Source organism: Vulpes vulpes, chromosome 1 (genome assembly GCF_048418805.1).
Source record: "Vulpes vulpes isolate BD-2025 chromosome 1, VulVul3, whole genome shotgun sequence".
Classification (NCBI taxonomy): Eukaryota; Metazoa; Chordata; class Mammalia; order Carnivora; family Canidae; genus Vulpes; species Vulpes vulpes.
In genome coordinates this window covers 135,732,338-135,755,040 of record NC_132780.1, presented here as the reverse complement: position 1 = coordinate 135,755,040, position 22,703 = coordinate 135,732,338, and the positions used below count along the sequence as shown (strand labels likewise).

The following is a 22,703-nucleotide window of genomic DNA, read 5'->3' as shown; positions in this document are numbered from 1 at the left end:
ACAGAGGAGAAAGAAAAAGCTCCCAAGAAACCTAAAAGTGAAAAACCCAGGCATGCAGTCATGCCCAGGGAAAGGGCATGTGGGATTTCAAAAGAGGAAGACCATATCAATGGAATTAAACTCCCAGGGGCATCTATCCAGTCTGTGAAAGGGGAGTGACAGTGAAGTTCTCATCACCAGGCAGAAACACTTAAGTCTGTAAGGACATCGAGACAACACTGACGTTGGATGCTTTGTCAAGGTTATTACAACAAACAAGTTTTAAAAGGAGCAAAACTACAGTTTTAAATACAGATTTAGTACTTAAGTATTAAGTGTGATCTCATAATTACAAGAGGTAGCTGACACTGAAAAAGACTTTTGAAGATCACTTAGAAAGCAATGCAATAAAAGCCTTGGAATGTTAGGAAGATCACAAATAACATTAAAATGATAGCAATTTAAAAAATAAATAAATAAAAATAAAATAAAATGATGGCAATTCTCCTAGTGTTATGAATGGATTCTTGTGGATTCAAATAAAACTTCCAATGAGAGCAACATTTACCGATTTTTAAAGTGTTCTACCTCAAATAACGTATAAGGAAGTGAATAACTGAAAAACTGAGGTCAATAACTTTAAACATGGTTTTAGTAAACATTAAAGGCACTGATACCTATGAAGATGTAGAAAGCTTGAGTAAATTGTGTTAAGGGAGTGTGAAAAAACTAGTATTTCAAAATGTATATTAAGAATGTATACAAACATATATAATTTTATATAACCTGTGACCTTAAACATACATGTGAAGATATACGAATGAATAAAGAATAAAATGAATGAAAAATGAATAAAGAATAAAAATCTTATTTTTTAAAAAACTGCATATAAAACTGCAATTATCTCAAAAAGATAGTTTCAAAATATACGTGTATAAACAACTTAATTAGATATTTAATTATTTCACCTATACTCTAAAATTTTCCATATTCAAGGCTGACCAAAACACTTGTTTTTCTTATTGAGAAAACTGAGGACTGCCTCATATCTGGGTCTCTTCATTTGCAAATGTATGAATTTTACAAAATTCAAACTCTATGTTAGAATAAAACTAATGCTCAGCAGAATTCACTTTTGTAGTAGAGAAAAAATCTTTTTAAAAAAGACTAAGTTCACTGCTATCCAGCTACCTAAAGAAATTTCATACACGTTGATTATTACATTTCTCACTTAAACTATTCCCATCCACTTTGTAAAAATAGTTTTTTAGAATTCTACAGAAATGGAAGGCACTTTCTGGAGTGATGAAAATCATCACGATTAACGTATATACACAGCATACATTTATCAAAATTTATTACATCATATATTTAAGATTGTTCATTTTACTATATATAAATTATAGCTCAATAAAGTATTGGTACAAAAAATAAATTTTTTAAATTCTACACATTAGATACTACTACTGGTCCATTACAAAGGTATTCTTCATGTTGCTATGAACAGTGAGTTTGTATTTCCCCAACCGTTTGGCATAGGAGCAAAAATCTAAGAACTAAACTAAGAACAAAAAAACGAAGAGAGATATCCTGAGATATTCCCTGACCTTATTTTTCTCCTTGCTAGCCATGCTCCTGCACCCAAATGAGGAGGGGGAAAGGACATTACATTTATGGAGGTCAGGGTGTTTTTTTCCTGAACACTGGTCAACATAATTAAATGGCTATGAAACTTCTGCAGTGGGTTAATAATTAAACTCAAGAACCACTTCTTCTAAGGCAAAATACTGAGCTTTGCATTTTTCTTCATCTTTACAACTATCATTACATAAAAACTACTAAAGAATTATATATGTACCTGTCCTACCCAAGTGGCAAATACTTCTACTTCATCCTGATGAGGCATACATTTATCTACGCTTATCACAAAGATAATTTAGGCTTATAAGGAGAGGCATTCACTTATCCATATTTATGGAAACTCAGATCAAATGCAAGATAATTTTTAATAAAGATGAAAAGTAAACCTAAAGCATTAGATCTTTCTTTGTCAGAAAATGAGACATAAACTTCGGAGATGACAGAATTATAAGGATTCAAACTACAAGGTTAAACAGACTAGCAAGGCTAAATGTAAGGCCAAGAAAGAAAAGAAAAGCACAAGGTACTTCTAGCATCTGGAAAACATCCAAGTAAAAAAGACACTTCAAGATGCAACATTTCAGTGCATATCATTTAGGTAAGATCCAAGTACCAACCTGATATCTACTAAAGATGGAGGAGAAAAAAGCAGTATCTCGCAATATAAACATAAGAAAAATTTAAATGTGCAGGTAATGTCACTGACCTTAAGAAATGAACATGTTTTATACTTCAATAGCACCTTTCATTTGTTCAAATTCTAAACACTTTATGTGCTTTATCAGTCTAATAGGATAGTCTCAAGGTAGGTGAAAAGGTCAGGATCACATCTACCTTGTGTGATAAGGCCTGAAAGGTGATAGCAGAAGAGAAACCGCTCTCCTTATTCCCAGTCCAAAGCTCATTGAAAAGGAAATAAGTTCAAAATTTCCATTTCCTGGCTCTTTTAATCACTCACTTTAAAATACAAAATTGGGGGATCCCTACGTGGCTCAGCGGTTTAGCACCTGCCTTTGGCCCAAGACGTGATCCTGGAGTCCTGGGAGCGACTCCCACATCAGACTCCTGCCATGAAGCCTGCTTCTCCCTCTGCCTGTGTCTCTGCCTCTCTGTCTCCGTGTCTCTCATGAATAAATAAATAAAATCTTTAAAGAAAATAAGTAAGTAAAAATAAAATAAAATACAAAACTGAGGGGCACCTGGGTGGCTCAGTTGGTTAAACATCTGCCTTTGGCTCAGGTCATGATCCTGGGGTCCTGGGATAGGGCAACATCTCCCTGCACAGCAAGAAGCCTGCTTCTCCCTGTCTCTGGCCCCTGCTTAGATGCGCTTGCGCTCTCTCTCAAAATCTTTAAAAATAAAATAAAATACAAAATTGAGTAAAGTCCACAAAAGAAAACTCCCCATGTAATTGTAATCAACCCCAGCACAAAAACACAGAGTTAGAAGAAAACTCAACAGTACTTCTTTTCTGCCTCAAGACTGCCTCAAGTATCCCTGAATTTCTAATGTCTTACTTTATAACCTTCCTACTGTTGTAAACACCTTTATAATCTTGTCATCAGTGTAAAAACACAGGCTGCTACATGGGTACTAGTAAGAGCAGTGGCCTGGGAGGAAAAGGCCTGGCTTGAATGTGTGACCTCACATTTGGGTGTTCTTACCCTTCATTAAAATAAAGTGGGTTACTTAGACCAGTGACCTATGACATTTTAAGAGTCTAAGATCACACAGTAATATAATCATATATGATCTAATGAGATAACTACTAAACTCTCCATCATTTCTAGGTTAACTACCTACTAAAACCTTCTGATGGAGACTATTTCCTAACTTTCTAGTTTTCTCACTCTGGAACATTTTTCTGAGATCTTTGTTGAATGCATACACTGTGATGGTCTAATACTAAATATCATAAAGGGATGGCCTGTGATTTCTTTAAGAACCATTCCAATTATAGGACTTGTTTTCAATGGTTTTAAATGTTAAAAGGCATCACTGACTCTTATTTAACTGGTTTTCTTATCACTTTGGAATTCTTTGTATTACCACTTTACCAACCCAATCCTACTCCTACACTGAATTTCCACAGCTATTTACTTTCCTTAAGAAAATTATCTTGCCGCCTCTCTGGGCTCAGACCTGGTTGGCGGCAACACGGCCAAACGCACCAAGAAGGTCGGAATCGTGGGTAAACATGGGACCTGTTATGGGGCCTCCCTCAGGAAGATGGTGAAGAAGATTGAGATTAGCGAGCACGCCAAGTACACCTGCTCCTTCTGTGGCAAAACCAAGATGAAAAGGAGAGCAGCGGGAATCTGGCACTGTGGCTCCTGCATGAAGACCATAGCCGGTGGTACCTGGACCTACATACAACACCACTTCTGCCATCACAGTAAAGTCTGCCAGCAGAAGACTGAAGGAGTTGAAAGACCAGTAGAAGCTCCACCATTTGCATTGGCAGCCTATAATAAATGGGTTAATTTATTTAATAAAAAATTTTTTTTGATTTTTAAAAAGAAAATTAACTTGCCTTGACCCTGCTGAATACCTATTATATATATTCAGCAACGTTTTTTAAATCTCAGATATTTTAAATTTTAATCCAGTTGTCTATTGAATCACCTATCCCACACAAACTTGATGTCATTCATAAACGTAATGAGCATCTTCTGTGTGCCACCATTTAAGACTCTGGTGAAAATATTAAAAAACTCAGGACACATCTGATAGAATTCAACTTAGATTGCATTGCCCCCCTCCCCAGTACTGAGGGTTGGTGCAGAGTCATGGTAAACTGTCTAAGAAGAGCTTAATAACCATAGATCCATTTACTTTCCAGGCCACAGAGCCTGCTACTTTTCATAGACCTAAAAGCTACCTTAACCAACACAAGAAAACTATGAAAGGCTATATCATCTGGCAGAAAACAGACCCACAGCAGATAAGCTACACTAGGCACCTTAAAATGGTGAGTCTGGGGGATCCCTGGGTGGCACAGCAGTTTAGCGCCTGCCTTTGGCCCAGGGCACGATCCTGGAGACCCGGGATCGAATCCCACGTTGGGCTCCCGGTGCATGGAGCCTGCTTCTCCCTCTGCCTATGTCTCTGCCTCTCTGCCTCTCTCTCTCTCTCTCTCTCTCTCTATCATAAATTTAAAAAAAAAAAAAAATGGTGAGTCTGCAGCAGCAGCATCTTCTTCAAAGAATACAACAGTAGTTTCCTTTGCACAACTGCATTCAATTGGCTCTATTAACTAATGCTGGAGACCCTCCATAAACAGACATGCCCACAGCTTGTCAGATGCTCTCCCAATCAGCAGAGCTTTTATCCAATACAGTGGCTTATTTCCACTCCTATCAGTTAAGCTGAAGCCTCATGAAGAACTAGTTGTTTTCTGTTCCCAAATCTGCCTATGCCTAATAACTATGCCGAGTTTACTTGTTGCTGTGATCAGAGCTGACTACCTAAACCTTTAAGTGCAAAAAGAAAGTACTATTTCTGTGAAATCTATGTTGAATACTTTGAATAGATAAAAGTCATGTTGCTATTTTAAAAAAATAATGCTGGGGATCCCTGGGTGGCTCAGTTGTTTAGCGCCTGCCTTCGGCCCAGGGCGTGATCCTGGAGTCCTGGGATGGAGTCCCACGTCAGGCTCCCTGCCTGGGGCCTGCTTCTCTCTCTGCCTGTGTCTCTGCCCCTCTCTCTATGTCTCTCATGAATAAATAAATAAAATCTTAAAAAAAAAAAAAAGAATGCTGTCATATTAGGCATAGGCAAGACAACTTTAAAGACTGAAGAACAAATCATAAAAACCTAGTGATCTCAGGTTGCTTCGCAAAAGTCTTTATAGTCTCACTCCACTTAATGAGACCAAATTGGGACATTAATTAACAAATACTTATTTAGGTACCATGTGCTAGTTACCAACAAGGTTAAATGAGTTAACCATTTTAAGCTAGCATATGTTTTAGAACTATTAACGCACTGCTATTATTGGCATTTTGCACATAGGAAAACTGAGGCACAGAGAAGTTGTAAGTAACTTGCCTAAGTTCACATTTCAGTAAGAGGCAAATGAGGCTTCTAGCCCAGAAAGGCTAGTCCTAGAGGCCATATTCCTAATATATTTAACCATCACAAATGATGTATTATTTGTGTGACTTATATAGCCATAAAAAAGGTATTAAGCCTACTGCAAAAAATACAAATTATATATACATCTGTGTTTTAAATTAACCTAAAGTGTCTAATTTATTTTTTAAGCATTCCATGCTTTAATACATTTTTTTTCACTTACCTATCAGTCTTACTAGAGTAAGAGACAACTGGTATACATGTGCCATGTGGTGGGTCAAGCCAGCCACAAACCACAACGATAGAGTCAATGGTTTCACATTAATTACAGAGATTATTGACATACCATATTCTCCTTTCCCAGGAAAAGAAAGAAAAGTATTTACAGGTTTAAATATAACATTCTGAGAATCTACCCATGATTAATCAGCATATTAGCAATTTCAGAATGCACAGAGAACAAAACTAGCAACTCTACCAAAATCTTTAAAAAACAAACATGCAGAAAAAATGTAAACTATATATGAAATTCTTAATATTCAGAAACATATTTGGGGCTTTTGGTAAATTAGTTGATACATGTTTACTCATAAAGTGTCCCTTCTTACTAGATTCCATTAATTTCTCTACTATCTTGCTCTGTTGACTACTAAACTGCAATCAAATATCAAAAGCAACTTCTAAAACATAAAATCCATCTCCACATCTTACATGCTATTATAATAAATTTCTCTCTGAAACTGTAAGTACAAATATAACTCATCAAGGAGACATCTGGAATATATTTATCCACGCATAGAAACCTAAGAAAGACAGCATAAAATGCCTTTTCAACTACACCACTAATAAAGTTATTTTTAAAAGAATTCTATGTACCCTCCTTCATATAGTAACTACTTTTAGCAATGATACTAAAGCTATTAAGTAAAAAGTTACTGAAAAACAAGACAATATATGGTCTCAAAGTTTCCTCCTACAAACTACTTGCTAAATACAAAAAGATGTATTCATAACAAGAGGTAAAGCATGGGTAGCAAATGTTAACAATCAGTGAATCTAGGTGAGGCATATATAAACATTCATTATACATTATAAAAAAATAATATACATTGTATTTATTATCTCAACCTGTCTGTAGACTTGAAACTTTTCCAAGTAAAAAGCTGAGGGAGGATGTCCACACAAAGACTTGTACATAAACATTCATCATCATTCATAATAGCCAGAAACTAGAAGCAATTCATTTTTTTTTAAGATTTTATTTATTTATTCATGAGAGACACAGAGACAGAGAGAGGCAGAGACACAGGCAGAGGGAGAAGCAGGCTCCATGCAGGGAGCCCGACGTGGGACTCGATCCTGGGTCTCCAGGATCACACCCTACGCCAAAGGCGGAGCTAAATCGCTGAGCCACCCAGGCTGCCCACTAGAAGCAATTCAAATACCCATCAACTGGTGAAAGGAAAAATGAAATGTGACAATATCCATAGATTAAGCAATAAAAAGGAACACACTATGGATACATGCTACAAGGATGATGAACCTTGAAAACATTAATCTCAGTGAAAGACGCTAATCTTCTTTCTACATATTATGACTACATTTATGTGAAAAATATCAAGAAAAGACAAATCTAGAAACAGTGGTGAGGAAACTTTTCAAGGTGCTATAAATGTTCTAAAACTGAATCTGGTAATGGTGGTACAACACTATAAATTTACTAAAAATCATCAAACTATATAGTTACAATGAGTACATTTTATGGTACGTAAATTATACTTCAATAAACTTGTTAACAAAAAAGTTGAGAAAGGTACATCTTATGAATTAAAAAAGAATCAATATAAAAGAATGATAATCTGTAAAGGAAGAAATGTGGTTATCTGCTAGTGCAGACTAGAGGCAGGGAGTAAGGCATGAGGCTACACTATACAATTAAAGGGAGTTACATTTCTACAAAAAATAGATAAAAATAAAACATTCATTCAAATGTTACTTCAAAGTAAAGAACTCCAATCCTTTACTGTTATATTCAAATATATTTTATATTCCCAAACAAGCCCCCTAAAGATGGCACATTAATTTTAAAGTTAAAAGATACTGCTTTCAACAACAAAAAGAAAAAACCCAACTGAAAAATGGGCAAATGACCTGAAAAGACATTTCTCCAAAGAAGATATACAAATGGCCAGCAAGCCCATTGAAAAGATGTCTAATGTCTTTAGTTATCAGCAAAATGCAAATCTAAAGTAAAATGAGATATACTTCATACCTAATTGGATGACTATAATAAAAAATAGTGTTGGCCAGGGTATGCCAACACATTGCTAGTGGGATGTAAGAGAGCACATCTACCTGGAAAATAGATTGGCAGTTCCCTCAATAAATTAAGTATAGAATTACCACATGAATCAAATAACTGAAAACAAGTGTTCAAACAAAAATTTGTACATGCATGTATGTGGCAGTACTAGTCATAAGAGCCAAAGGGTGGAAAAAACTCGAATGTTCATCAACTGACGAATGCTTAAACAAATTATGGTATATAAGCATACAATGGATTACTACCCAGCCATAAAAAGGAATGAAGTACTGATACATGCTACACCAGAGAAGGGACCTTAAAAACATACAAAATGAAAGAAACCAGACACAAAGGGGTCACAAATTGTAGAATTCCATTCGCATGAAGTATACAAAATAAGCAAATCCACAAAGACAGAAACATTAGTGATTGCCAGGGTCTGGGGAGCGTACAGAGAATAGAGACGGACTATTTAAGGAAGGGATACCGATCCCCCTTTCATCCTTTTGGGATGATGAAAATGTTCTGAAACTAGAAAGTGGTGATGACTGCACAACAATGTGAATACAGTAAATGCCACTGAATTATACACTTCAAAATAGTTTAAAATGGTAGATTTTATGTCTTTTACCATAATTTACAAAAACTGCCTGTGAGTGTATGTATGTATACACACACACACACACACACACAAATACTTACCTTGAGTTTATTATAATTTTTCTACTTATTTTGGCTTTTATGTATATTTTAGAGCATATAATAGGTATGCCTTAAAATCTAACATTTACTGAGCACCTACTACATGTAAGATACATGCTAGGCATTTTTTTGTGCATTTTAATCCTTAAAAACCTATACAGTAGGTAGGTATTGTTATTCCCAAATTATTTCTCTTCAAAAATTTTATTTGACAGAGAGAGAGACAGACAGACAGACAGACAGACGGAGAGAACAAGCAGAGGAAGCAGCTGAGGGAGACAGAGAAGCAGCCTCCCCTCTGAGGAGGGAGACCCCTCAGGGCCAAATCCCAGGACCCTGGGATCATGACCTGAGCCAAAGGCAGATGCTTAGCCACCCAGGCACCCCATCCCCAATTTATGTATAGGAAACCAAGGCCCAAAGAAATAAGGCAACAAGTAAGAGGTACAAACACAAACATTTTTAAGGTTAACTCAAATATAAGAAGCGAAGAGACCAAATGATTTCTAAGGCACCTTGCAATAATACAACACTGTGAGTATGTCACGGGAAAAAAAAAAAGAAAATCATATCTTTCCTCAAACTTTCTTGACAGAGATCTCTGGGTCAACACTAGTCCTAAAAAGACCTTCAATATGACATATGCTAACTATTTCTTTCCTTACTATGCTGGTTCTTTCCAGAGAACCCAAAAAGTCCAAGAGAATTGTCACCACTCATTTCAAAGTAAATCACGAAGTAGGGCAGGAGGAGTAGCTGTACATACACACCCAAGTAACGGAATAAAAAAAAAGTCTCCCTAGACTTAGTGAATCAAAATCTTGGTTGATGCCTAAGGGTTTTTTTTTAAAGTTGACGTGAACAGGGATGCCTGGATGGCTCAGCAGTTGAGCGTCTGCCTTCGGCTCAGGGCATGATCCCCGAGATCAAGTCCCAACGATGGGCTCCCCACACGGAGCCTGCTTCTCCTCTGCCTATGTCTCTGCCTCTCTCTCTCTCCCTCCGTGACTATCATAAATAAATAAAAATTTAAAATAAAAAAAAAAGAAATGATTAATAAAATCTTAAAAAAAAAAAAAAAAAAAAACGTTGAGATGAACAGAAAGGTTTAGAAGTTACCATAGCTGGGACACATGGATGGCTCAGCGGTTGAGCGTCTGCCTTTGGATCAGGGCATGATCCCGGTTCCAGGATTGAGTCTCACATCGGGCTGCCTGCGAGGAGCCTACTTCTCCCTCTGCCTGTGTCTCTGCCTCTCTCTCTGTGTCTCTCATGAATAAATAAATAAAATCTTTAAAAAAAAATTTTTTTAAGAAACTGCCATAGCCAATTGAGAAAATTTTTTTAGGCAAACAGAACAAGTAAGCCTAGTCCAATTAGCACTCAGATTTTAAATTTTAGAGTACAGTTATCAGACTTACTACAGTAATCTTTTAACTATATTATTTTCATTTCAAAGGGCATGTCTCGGCAGCCCGGGTGGCTCAGCGGTTTAGCGCCGCCTTCAGCCCAGGGCCTGATCCTGGAGACCCAGAATGGAGTTCCACATCAGGCTCCCAGCATGGAGCCGCTTCTCCCTCTGCCTGTGTCTCTGCCCCCCTCCCCTGTGTCTCATTAATAAATAAAATCTTAAAAAAAAAAAAAAAAAGGCATGTCTCTAACCAAAATACACTTGAATCTTTGCATTAATTCATGATATTTGGCCTATCAAATTGTACCTATAATGCCTTTAAGAATCTTATAAATTCTAGCTGTGTATGTATATACATGTATTATTATGTAAGTATGTGTCTGTACACACACATTTTATTAGTAACCTTACACAAAATTTAGCATGGTGCCTGACAATCTAGCCTCAAAATGTTTTCAAACACACAAGCACACAAATTCTATTAAAATTTGCTGACACCCACATTATGTGCCAGGCACTGTGCTAGGTGCTATGAACAAGCCAGGAACAAGACATACTCTTACAACACTATCAGAAGGGATATCTGTCATTAAGCAGGCTGCTGTGGAAGTATCCACCCCTTTCCATCATTTCCCTCATTTTACTTTTAGATGTGAACATTCTGCTTCATCCTTCCCTAGGGCATTATAGGATTCTCACTTTGTCATATCAATCCCTTTAAATTCCAATTTTCATTTTACATGGGGAAAATGTACATCCACGTAGCCTCCATTACTATTTCAAAGCAATTGGAAAAATCCCAGAATCCCCATTTCCATTGGGCTGAGACTTTCCAATATGCCTAATAATGATACTTTATGACCTAGAAGTTCCAATGAATTGGTAGTAAGAAAACATTGATCTGCTTCAGTGGCACTGTAATTGGAATGGTGATTAAATGCATCATGTTAAATTTACCCTGGGCCTTTTCCAGTGTGGCAAACATAAAATGACCTAGCAGCATCAGCAGAGCCTAAACCACTCTTTCCTTCTTAAAATGATACTTTTCCTGTATGTCAAAGGTGCTATGTTTGAGCTTCTCCATTAATAATTAGGTGGCATAACACAACAAACTGTATACACCCTTATGGGCTACCAAAGGATGTACCTTGCCCAACATGGTTTACTGTATTTAGCAACTTGGGAAAACCTTATGTATGTCAGAGCAGTGCATTTGCACCACTATAGTTAATGGTCTGTCAGCATTTCCATTATAAAGCAATTTTCAAAGGTTTATTGCTCTGCTGAAGAATTTGCTCTGAGCTGAAATTTGGCATTCCAGAAAAGCAAAAACTGTAGCCTGTAGTTGTTTATTCCCTTCCAAGTAGGCCAAGTAGTTTTTTTTTTTTTTTTAAGTTAATCTATCCCTTTATTTCAGAATTTCCTCATATAGCCCTTTGGGAATATCCACAGAACAAAACTTCAACACCTCACAAAGCGACTATTGTTTGGTAATAGGAGCTAGCAACTTGAAGGTACAGAGCACATAGATTCCAACTTATTTATGGAATTATTTTTAAAAAGCAAGCGTATTTTTGATGAACAAATTTCAAGTTTAAAAACGTTTTCATCAATTCTATCTACTTAAATTATTCACACTATTAGAATATACTACCACTGATATTAAAATCAATGGGTGACTTTAAAATTCTCATCTATTGTTAAACCTTTTATCTTCCAAGAAACATAATAGCTACTACTGACCTAGTGTGAATTTTACATACTCAATTCTCTCCCGCCCTACTAGTTAAAAGGAATAAATGCTGTAAGTAAAAGCTAGGTAGCAAGAAAGATTTATACAGTAGATAGAGAAACTCTGAAGGTAACTTAGAAAATTCAGAAAACAAGGATCATCCCCTGAATGACAAAGTGCACAGAAAACAACTATGGTAACCTAGAGGATTGATACATTACAAGATCGGTACATTAGTGATAAACAATTTTATTCAATCTCTGGTAACTCTTCTATTAGTCTAAAAGCTAATATTTCGTGTTTCAAACAAAGAAGAAATCAACTATTTCAGTATTTTGGTTTCTTGTTATTGAATCTACCTTGAAAGCTCCAATATTTACACTTTAAATTACAAGGGTATTCAATTATACAACTAATTATAATTTTGACACAACTCTACACAATGAATAGAGTAGTTATAAAAATGGTTTTCTAAGCTTAAAAACTTTTACTACGTACAAATAAAGAACCTCTAAAACTGGAGATCAGTGATCAACCTTTTAAAAATGTATACATTTTAGAGAAGTGTAAAGATTCATCCTAAATTACTACTGATACAGCTTAATATATTTTGCCAGTTTTCCAACTTTATATTACTGAAGACAACTATAATCTCAAATTATTAATATAATATGAAACCATTTCCACACAAAATAACACAAAATAATGTTTGTAAGATGGCAGATAAACAGGATCCAAATATATGATTATCACTAATGGAAATATGGACACGAATGCATTAGACCAGGGGGGAAGGGTCTAAAAAAACAGTAAAAGATACAGACAAAATATTATGATTTTTACTGATGTTACAGTCTTTTCATAACATTTTATATTCAGATTCCAAATTAATCCCACCTCTACCTTTGCCAGGCATTAATCAAATCTGCCAAATTTACAAATATAAAAACTAAAGCCAAAAAAAAGTTATTTACCAAGGAAAAACAATAGAATACTGAAGATTAACCCTCAGTAATGCCAGTGTTACAAGTTAACTGGATTGACAGAATCTGACATCTAGGTAAAAAATTAAGTTACTTTTATCTTTTGCACAAAGTGTTGTTAGTGGCCCCGGCTAGATGGTCCCTCCGGTAGTTAACCCAGGGACCTGTGAATCCTTTTGGTATTTTAAGAGAAACCTCAAGAAAGCCTGCAGTGGCCGGTTCCAATGTAATAATGGAGGCAGCAACCTAGCAAATGGTGTTGGCCATCACACCTTCACCCAGCCTCACTGCTCTTTTTCAAGGCACTGAAGTTTCTTTAAAAGGCTTAACAGAAGCAAGTGGCAGTTAGTCATTGATGATTTCATTTCCATGTTTGAAAGACAAACACAAACACAGCCTTATTAAGCAGTAAGCAGGATTGTAAATAAAAGCATAGGAGCTTTATCACCTATATTTTCTTCCAGGAGTTTTATGGTTTCAGGTCTTATATTCAAGTCTTTAATGCATTTTGAGTGAATTTTTATAGAGTGTAAGAAGTGGTCTAGTTCATTCTTTTACAAGTGGCTGTCCAATTTTCCTAATACCATTTATCAAAAGGACTGACCTTTCCCTGTTGTTTATTCTTGCTTTCTTTGTTGTAAATTTAAAAATCGCCATAAGCTCCATGACATCAGGACCAGCAATTCTTTTTTAATCTAATTCCAAAGGCAAGGGAAACAAAAGCTAAAATAAACAAATGGGGCTATATCAAACTAAAAAGCTTCACACAGTCAAGGACATCATCAACAAAATGAAAAGGCAACCTGCTGACTGGTGAGAAATGTTTCCAAGTCATGTATTTTATAAGGAGTTTATATCCAAAATACATAAAGTACTCATACAATTAAAACACACACACACAATTCCATTTTTAAAAATGGGCAGAGAATCTGAATAAACATTTTTCCAAAGAAAACATATAGATGGCTAACAGGCAAATGAAAAGATGTTCAATATCACTAATCATCAGGAAAATACAAATTAAAATCACAAGGTATCACCTCACATCTGTCAGAATGGATATCATCAAAAAGACAAAAGATAGTAAGTGTTGGTGAGGATGTAGAGGAAAGGGAACCCTTGTACACTAGTGGCAGGACTATAAATTGGTGGAGCCACTATGGAAAACACTGTATGGAGGTTCCTCAAAAAAATCCAAGAGAGACCTACCGTACAATCCAGCAATTCCACTACTGGATATATATCCAAACAAAATGAAAACACGAATCTAAAAAGATAAATGCACCTGTATCTTCAACGCAGCATAATTTATAATAGCCAAGACATGGAAACAACCTAAATATCCACTGATGGATGAATGGAGAAAGAAGATAAGATGTACATATATACAGTGGGATACTATTCAGCCATTTAGTAAAAAGAATGAAAAAAGAAATCTTATCATTTGTTACAACATGGAGGACCTTTAGGATATTATGCTAACTGAAGTCAGACAGAGAAAGACAAAACTACATGATTCACTTATTTGTGAATCTAAAAAACAAAAACAAAACAAAACCCAGCCTCATAGACACAGAGAACAAATTGGTAGTTGCCACAGAAGAGGTGAATGGTTAATGAAACGGGTGAAGAAAATTAAGAAGCACAAAATTCCAGTTATAAGTCATGAGAACGTAATGTACGCAGGTTATAATAGAAAATATTACACTGACTTTGTAACATGACAGATGGTAACTAGACTTACTGTCATGAGCATTTCACAACATACAAATGTCAAATCACTATGTTATATACCTGTAATTCGTGTATGTCAATTACACCTCAAAAGTTTTTAAAAATAACAGCAATGAGTTTTACCATAAAAGTTTGATAACTTTTAATCTCCTACCCACTCGCCACTCAAAATTCCCTTGCTTTCTCAGGAAGTCCTTTTCCTTAATATATTAGTAGGAATTACAATTAAAGAACCACATGTCATTTTTTTACTAAGAAGGTCCTCACCACAGAGAAAGGACCAGAATGGACTGTGGAAAAGAGGGTAGCTCCCTGCTCCCCCCTCATTTCTAACAAAATATAGCACCCTCTTTCAAAAAAATTATTCTTATAAATGTATCACATGATAAAAAATTCAAAAGGCACTAAATAAAGAGTATTAGTGAAAATGTCTCATTCCTACCCCTGTCTGCCAGATGCCCAGATCCTATTAGAAGCAGCCACTAGTACCAGGTTATTGTAGATTCTTCCCAGAGGTATCCTATTTTAAAATATATCCCCTGTCCTCCAAACTTCAGCATTCCCTAGCCTGTCTGTATGCTTTATTTTTCTAATATTATCTGTTATTTACTATTATATACTTAATTACTCTATTCTTGCCCAATTTCTACCACACAACAAGAATAAAAGATATATTTCCAGAGCATGGAACAATGAGTAGAACATAATAAAATCCTGACAAGTATGTGCTGAATGAATTAATAACCTCATCATTACAAATACTAGTAACAAGCAAGTTATCTATTCTTTACAAAATACAGATGCTTTTCCAAAAAAGCAAAAAAAAAAAAAACACTATAGAACACACAGTGAACTCTGCTTAGGGAGCTAAGTCAGCTTAAGAGTATCTAAAGTTGCAAACATTCAATATTGCCCGTTTTTTAAGATTATAAATTTTACACTGGTTTTGTACATAAAAGGAAGTCTACTTAAACACCACTTTTATGATTACTTTCCCTTGAGATTTTCTCAAAAATGAGATGTCCTCTGCAAGTCTATCTAAGGAAGTAAAATCTTAAATGGTAAAGTACAATCTCAGGAACACTGAAAAGATAGTTTGCTACGTATTTCTTTTCAGAATAAAGTACATTATAAATAAAAACATTAATAAGTATAGGAAGAGGGATGCCTGGGTCACTCAATTGGTTGGGCATCTAACTCTTGTTTCAGCTCATAACATGATCTCAGGGTCCTGAGACTGAGCCCCACTACAGGCTCTGCTCAGCATGGAGTCTGCTGAGATTCTCTCCCTCTTTTGCTCTCTCTCCCTCTGCTCCTTCTCTTGCTCGTGTGTGTATGTGTGTGTGTGTGTGTGTGTGTGTGTGTGTACTCTCTCCCTCTCTCAAATAAGCAAAATGAATAAAATCTTTAAAAAAAATAAGTATGGGAAGAAATCTTCACACATATGAAGAGAGACATGTATTACAGACTTTCTACAACACTGTTTCAAATAGTTAAATAAATAATAGTTAATAGTTAAAACAAGAGAGGCAAAAACATGAATATCTCTAGAAGTATGCTATATCTATGGAGTATAATATTAAGCTATCCAAAAGAATGATGTAATTCCACTCATGCTAATATGGAATAATCTAGGAGATATAGATCACAAGAAGTTGAACAGTATATACAGTACATACCCAAATGTATATTATTTAAATATCTGTTTATGGAATGAATAAATCAGAGATGAAAGTTATAGCATAGGGAATATACTTTATGATACTGTAATAGCATTGTATGGTGACCAATGGTAGCCACACTTGTGGTGTCTAGAGCATAAAGTATAGAGCTGTCAAATCCCTGTGATGTATACCCAAACTATTATTCAATTAAAAAAAAAATAAAATTTGGGGTGCCTGACTGGCTCAGTCAGTAGAGCTTGAGACTCTTGATCTCAGGGTTGTGAGTCTGAGCTTAACCTGGGTATGGGGATTACAATTAATTATTTTGAAAATTAATGTATAACTGTTAAGCACAATATAACATGGAAAGATAACCCCCATCAAAAAATACCTGGTAAGAGATTGCTGCAGGGTAATGGAACCTTGAATTGGGGTTAAAAACATTTACTTTTCACTGTAAATAACTTGGAACTGCTTGAATTTTTGCCATATGAATGCTGTTTTTTCAAAATAGAGGGGGAAATTACAGAATAAGGAAATCTTACTTGAAATATGGAAAGATAATGGACATCTCTGGTATCATTAGGCATAAGAGCTAAAATTAGATCAATCTCATTAATCTCTTATTTCAACTATTACCTTACATATACAATTTAAATTCGAATATACATCTAAATTGGACAAATGAATAAAGAGTTCTGAGATCCAGAGTCCCATGCTCTTTCAACTGAGCCAGTCAGGCACTGCAAAAATTTCTTAAACACACAAAGACAAAAATTTCTTAAAAACAGGTAGGCAAAAATTTCTTAAACAAAAAAAGCAATTATCACATAAAACAATGAAAAACTGTAATTCATTAAAATTAAGAACTTCTGTTCTTCAAAACACTAAGAAAATGAAAAGTAAACCACAGATTGGAAGAAGAGAGCTGCAGTTCATATACATAAGTGTGTGTGTGTGTGTGTGTTGTATGCATGTGTAAAATATATAAAGAATTCCTATAAATCAGTAAGACAACTGATATCCAGATTTAAAATGGACAAACACCTGAAGAGGCACTTTAAAAATGTGGATACCTATGTGGTCAATAAGCAAATGTAGAACTGCTCAACATCAGACAATAGAGAATGCAAATTAAAATCACAATATAATACCAACAGAATGGCAAAAATTAAAAAGGCTGTAAAGATCCAAATGTTCAGAAAGGTGTAGAACACTGGAATTCTAATACATTGTTGCTGGTAAACTGGTACAGTCAACCATGGAAAGAGCTAAGCATACATAATCTATGACTCACCAATTCTCCCCTATGTATATACCCAAAAGAACTGAGACTGGATTTCTACCAAGAAACATGTGAAGCAATGTTCATTAACAGTGTAATTCATAACAAAGATTGAGAATAACTCAAATGTCCACCCACAGGAGAACAAATATATAAGCTATTCTATTTTCACAGAATGGAATGAGAACTGCTACCATAAGCAACCACAAAGATGAACCTTTCAGACATAATTCTGAGGAAAAGAAACTAGAAACAAAGAACTTATTCTACTTTTTGATGTATAAAACAGGTAAAACTGGGCAGTCCGCGGTGGCTCAGCAGTTTAGCGCTGCCTTGAGCCCAAGGCCTGATCCTGGGGACCCGGGATCGAGTCCCATGTCAGGCTCCCTGCATGGAGCCTGCTTCTCCCTCTGCCTCTCTCTCATGAATAAATAAATAAAATCTAAATAAATAAATAAATAAATAAATAAATAAAGCAGGTAAAACTGAATCTATGATGACAGAAATTTAAATAGTGGATACCTATAGAGGTAGCTTTGCCTAGGACAGGGCAGGGAGTCTACAGGGGCACCAGAAATGTTATCTGGATTTAGGTGGTGATTTCAATGATATACAGATACAAACACAGACTGTGAAAATTGACTGACTTGTAAATTTAACATTTTACCTTACCACAGGTAAGTCATACCTAAATTTTAAAAGATGATATATTATGAATAGTATTCTGGCAATACATTTGAAATGTAGATAAATTTCTGGGGGGGGGGGGGGAACTTACCAAAACTGAGAATAACTAGAAAATCTAACCAAATCCTGGAACTAATAAAGAAATAAATCCATAATTTAAATTCTTCCAATAAAGAAACCTTCAAACCCAGATTGCTTTACTGTATGGCAATCTATGCCAAGTTAATAAGTCAGTAATAAACACTCAGCAGAGAATGGAAAGAGAAAAACACTTGTCTATTCCTTTGATGACACTAGCATAATCTTAATGCCAAAAACCAAACAAATGCATTACAGATGATAGATAGACAGATAAACAGAGCAGCCTCATTCATGAACAGGGATGCAATAAATGTAAGCAAAAATTGGTAAGCCAAAATAAGCAACAAAAGAACATTATAGCACAATAAACTGGGTTTATTCTGGGAACCTCAGGTTGGTTTAATACCCAAATGTCAATATAATATACCACATTAAGAAAATAGAAGAGAAAAAGAGCATCCCAGCAAATGAAGAAAAATTAGGTAAAAATTGACACACATCCATGATTTTTCAAAATTCATTTAAGAATAGAAGTGATCTTTCTTAATCAGAAAAAGGGTACTATAAAAAAATTCTTGGGCAGCCCTGGTGGCTCAGTGGTTTAGCGCCGCCTTCAGCCCAGGGCCTGATCCTGGGGACCTGGGATCGAGTCCCACATCGGGCTCCCTGCATGGAGCCTGCCTCTCCCTCTGCCTGTGTCTCTCTGCCTCCCTCTCTCTCTCTGTGTCTCTCATGAATAAACAGATGGAATCTTTATTTAAAAAAAAAAAATTCTTCAGATAAAACCAGCAAGGAATTATCAAACAATGGTGAAACACTGAAAGCGTACTGTTTCAGAATACAAGTAAAATTGTTATCACAACATTTATACATCTGTTCAAATATACAAGACAGTCCAGTCAGTGCAAAAGAGGGAAATAAAAGGTATAAGAATTTAAAAGATAGAAATAAATTAATCCATAGAGTAAATGACTATATAAGTAGAAAATATGTACAAAAATACTATTCTGCAAGCTATAATATAGTTGACAAAAATTTAGGAAAACCTAAATAAATGAAGATACCATGTTTATGGTTGAAAGATGCAATAAAAACCATTCTTCCCAAATCTAAAATTACTAATGTAATCGCAACCAAAATTCCAAACAATTTTTATAAGAAAATTAACAAGATGATTCTAAAAAAATTTTTTTAAGATTTTATTTATTTATTCATGAGAAACAGAGAGAGGCAGAGAGAAGCAGGCTCTACGCAGGGACTCAATCCCAGGTCTCCAGGATCAGGCCCTGGGCTGAAGGAGGTGCTAAACCACTGAGCCACGCAGGCTGCCCTGATTCTAAAATCTATATGGAAATTCAAATGACTCAAAACAGCCAAATCAATCATGAGGAAAAACAAAGTTGGAAGACTTACTCTATCAGATATCAAGAGTGAACAAGTATAGACAAATAAAGTAATATATCTGAATAGAAAATCCAGAACAAGACCACATGCATGGACATTTGCCTTTATAAGGAAGGCGTTACTGCACAACAGTCACAGAAAGAGGATTTTTTTTTCAGTAAACAAATGATGTTGGCCCATTAAATATCTATACGGAATAGAATGAATCTTGGTCCCTACCTCACATCATATAAACTAGTTAGTTCCAGGTAGATTACAGATCTAAGTGTGAAAGACAAAACAACAGAGCTCAAAAATGGTAACAGAAGAAAAATGCCCTCACATGCTCTAGAGAAAGATTTCTTATAAGTCATAAAGTACTAGCCGTAAAGAATCACTATGCTGGAATACATCAAAATTATCTTTCATCATAGAACAGCTCTTCATTGACAGAGTAAAAACAGCAAACTACAGATTAAGAAAAACTATAGCACACACAACAAAACACAAAACGTGTAAAACTGACAAGCCAAAAGAAAAAGGGGCTAATAAGACCTTAAACAAATACTTCAAAGAGGATATTTTTAATTTTTCAAAAATAACACAGTAATCAGGGAAATGTAAAATAAAACCATAATATAATATGACACTATCAAGAGAATAATATCAAAAAGAACTGGGACATCTGGATGACTCAGCGGTTAAGTGTATGCCTTCGGTTCAGGGCATGATCCCGGAATCCAGGATCAAGTCCCACATTGGGCTCCCAGGGAGCCCTGCTTCTCCCTCTGCCTGTGTCTCTGATTCCCTCTCCCTGTGTCTCTCATGAATAAATAAAATCTTAAATAATATACATAAAAAAGAACAATACCAAGTGTCAACAAGAAAGTGAAACAACCAGAACTCAAATGTACAATTCTGAAAAGTAGTTTGTCATCATTTATTAAAACAGACAATATAGAAACCTCTATCTTAGCATAGGCTTAGCATTCCCAGTTATACACCCAAGAGAAACAAATGCTCAGATACAATACTATGTACACAAATGTTCATAGTAAATAGCCCAAATGTCCTTCAACAATAGAATGGATAAATACACTGGCATGTTCCTACAGTGGAACAGTATACAGAATGAAAATGAATGAAACACACTACATCCCACAACGTAAATACATCTCCCAACACTGACCGTAAGAAGTCAGACTTGAGAGGGTACATAATAGGTTTCTGGGATACAACCAATGATCTATTTTGTGTTCTGGGCAGTGGTTACACAAGAATTCAATTTGTGACAGTTCACTGAGATAGTGTACAGTTCATATCAGTAGTGTACAATTTTCTGTGTGTGTGTATATATGTATGTATATATACACACAGAATATATATACATATATATGTGCATATATACACATATATTTGCTATATATACACACATTATATATGTACGTGTGTGTATATATATATATATGTAATTATATATATATAATTTCACACAAAAGAAATGAAAAAAGGTGAAGACCAAGACAGAGGAACAAGAACCAAATTTACCATACTCCTACCTCAACAACAAAAACAAACATAAAACATATGGAACAAAGGTTCTCAAGAAAATGAAGGTCATCAGAAATGAAAAGTCACATCAGAAAATGAAGGTCACGAATCACTCAGAGACTGTAAACAAATAAAATGAGCTTCTGATTTCCCCTTTTTACTGAAAGGAGAGTATATTCAGGCCACAGCCAAGGACACAAGAACCTAAGAGGACAAAGGCAGCTAGAGTTTTCAGAGCAGTAACAAGAAAGAAGACGGCTACAAAGAGAACTGTGAAGGTCTGCAGAGGGTCCTCTGTGAATATTTAGCTGAGTATTTATCAGTGTGTTCATCACGTGTTCACATGAGAAAGAGATAAGAACCACAAAAGGATTAGTGGCAACAACAGCTACTGCTCTCATGGAGCCTGGAACGGTGTGTTTTCTGTTCCCATTAGTCAGAATGGAAACCTTGTAATTCCTAGGACATTGGATAGAGTACTTAGAAAAGCTTTGGATCAGTAGTGGAGTAAGTGAACCTTAATGCTGATTTGGTACAGCCTAAAAAACAGTTTAAAAGATGTGAAAGGATCAAACTTTCAAAGAAACTGAACTGCATTCAAAGCAAAGCTCAAGAATATTTGTAAGAATATTTGTAAGAATATTGTAAACTGCTGAGTGGCTCAGCAGTTTAGCGCCTGCCTTCAGCCCAGGGAGTGATCCTGGAGACCCAGGATCAAGTCCCTCATGTCAGGCTCCTTGCATGGAGCCTGCTTCTCCCTCTGTGTCTCTGCCTCTCTCTCTCTCTCTCTCTCTCTCTGTGTGTCTCTCTCATGAATAAATAAATAAAATCTTTTTTAAAAAAAAGAATATAAGAATAAAAACTACCTTATCATCCAACCGGGTAAAATTAATAGTGTCTGATATATAACAAAAATTACAATTAGCATGCAAAGAACAGGAAAATATGACCCCAAAACAGGAAAAATTAAAGCAGTCAAAACCAATCCAGAATTGATACAGATGATAGAATCAGTAGCTGACAACATTAAAACAATTATTACACTGCATTCTATGGGGCGCCTGGGTGCCTCATTGGTTGAGTGTTCAACTCTTGATCTCAGTGTCATGAGTTCAAGACCCATGTCATGACAAAAACAAAAATTAAAACAATTACTGTAACTATATTCTGTTATAGTAAAAAAGTAGGGACTTAGAAGATACAAAGATGAATCAAATTGAATGTAGTAAACTACACTGTCTCGAGATGAAAAGTACACTGGGTCTTTTATAGCAGAGTAGACACTGCAGAAGAAAAGATAAATAATCCTGAAGACATAGCAATAATAAATACAAAGAAAGAAGGGGGGAGAATGAAGAAAGGAAAAGAACAAGATACAAGTAAGAAAACTTCAAAAGGCCTAATATACATATAACTAGAGTCTATGAAAGGATAGGAGGGAAACAAATATATTTGAAGAAAGAAGAGCAGGAGCATTTTAAAATTTTA

At 35.5% G+C, this 22,703-nt stretch overlaps 1 protein-coding gene and 1 pseudogene across 2 annotated transcripts in view; one reads left to right on the top strand and one right to left on the bottom strand.

Moving 5' to 3' along the window:
- Positions 1-22,703, bottom strand: part of ZFAND3 (zinc finger AN1-type containing 3) — a 325,210-nt gene that overhangs the window by 230,009 nt on the left and 72,498 nt on the right. The window lies entirely within an intron of this gene.
- LOC112914153 (large ribosomal subunit protein eL43-like) lies at positions 625-4,149 on the top strand (annotated as a pseudogene).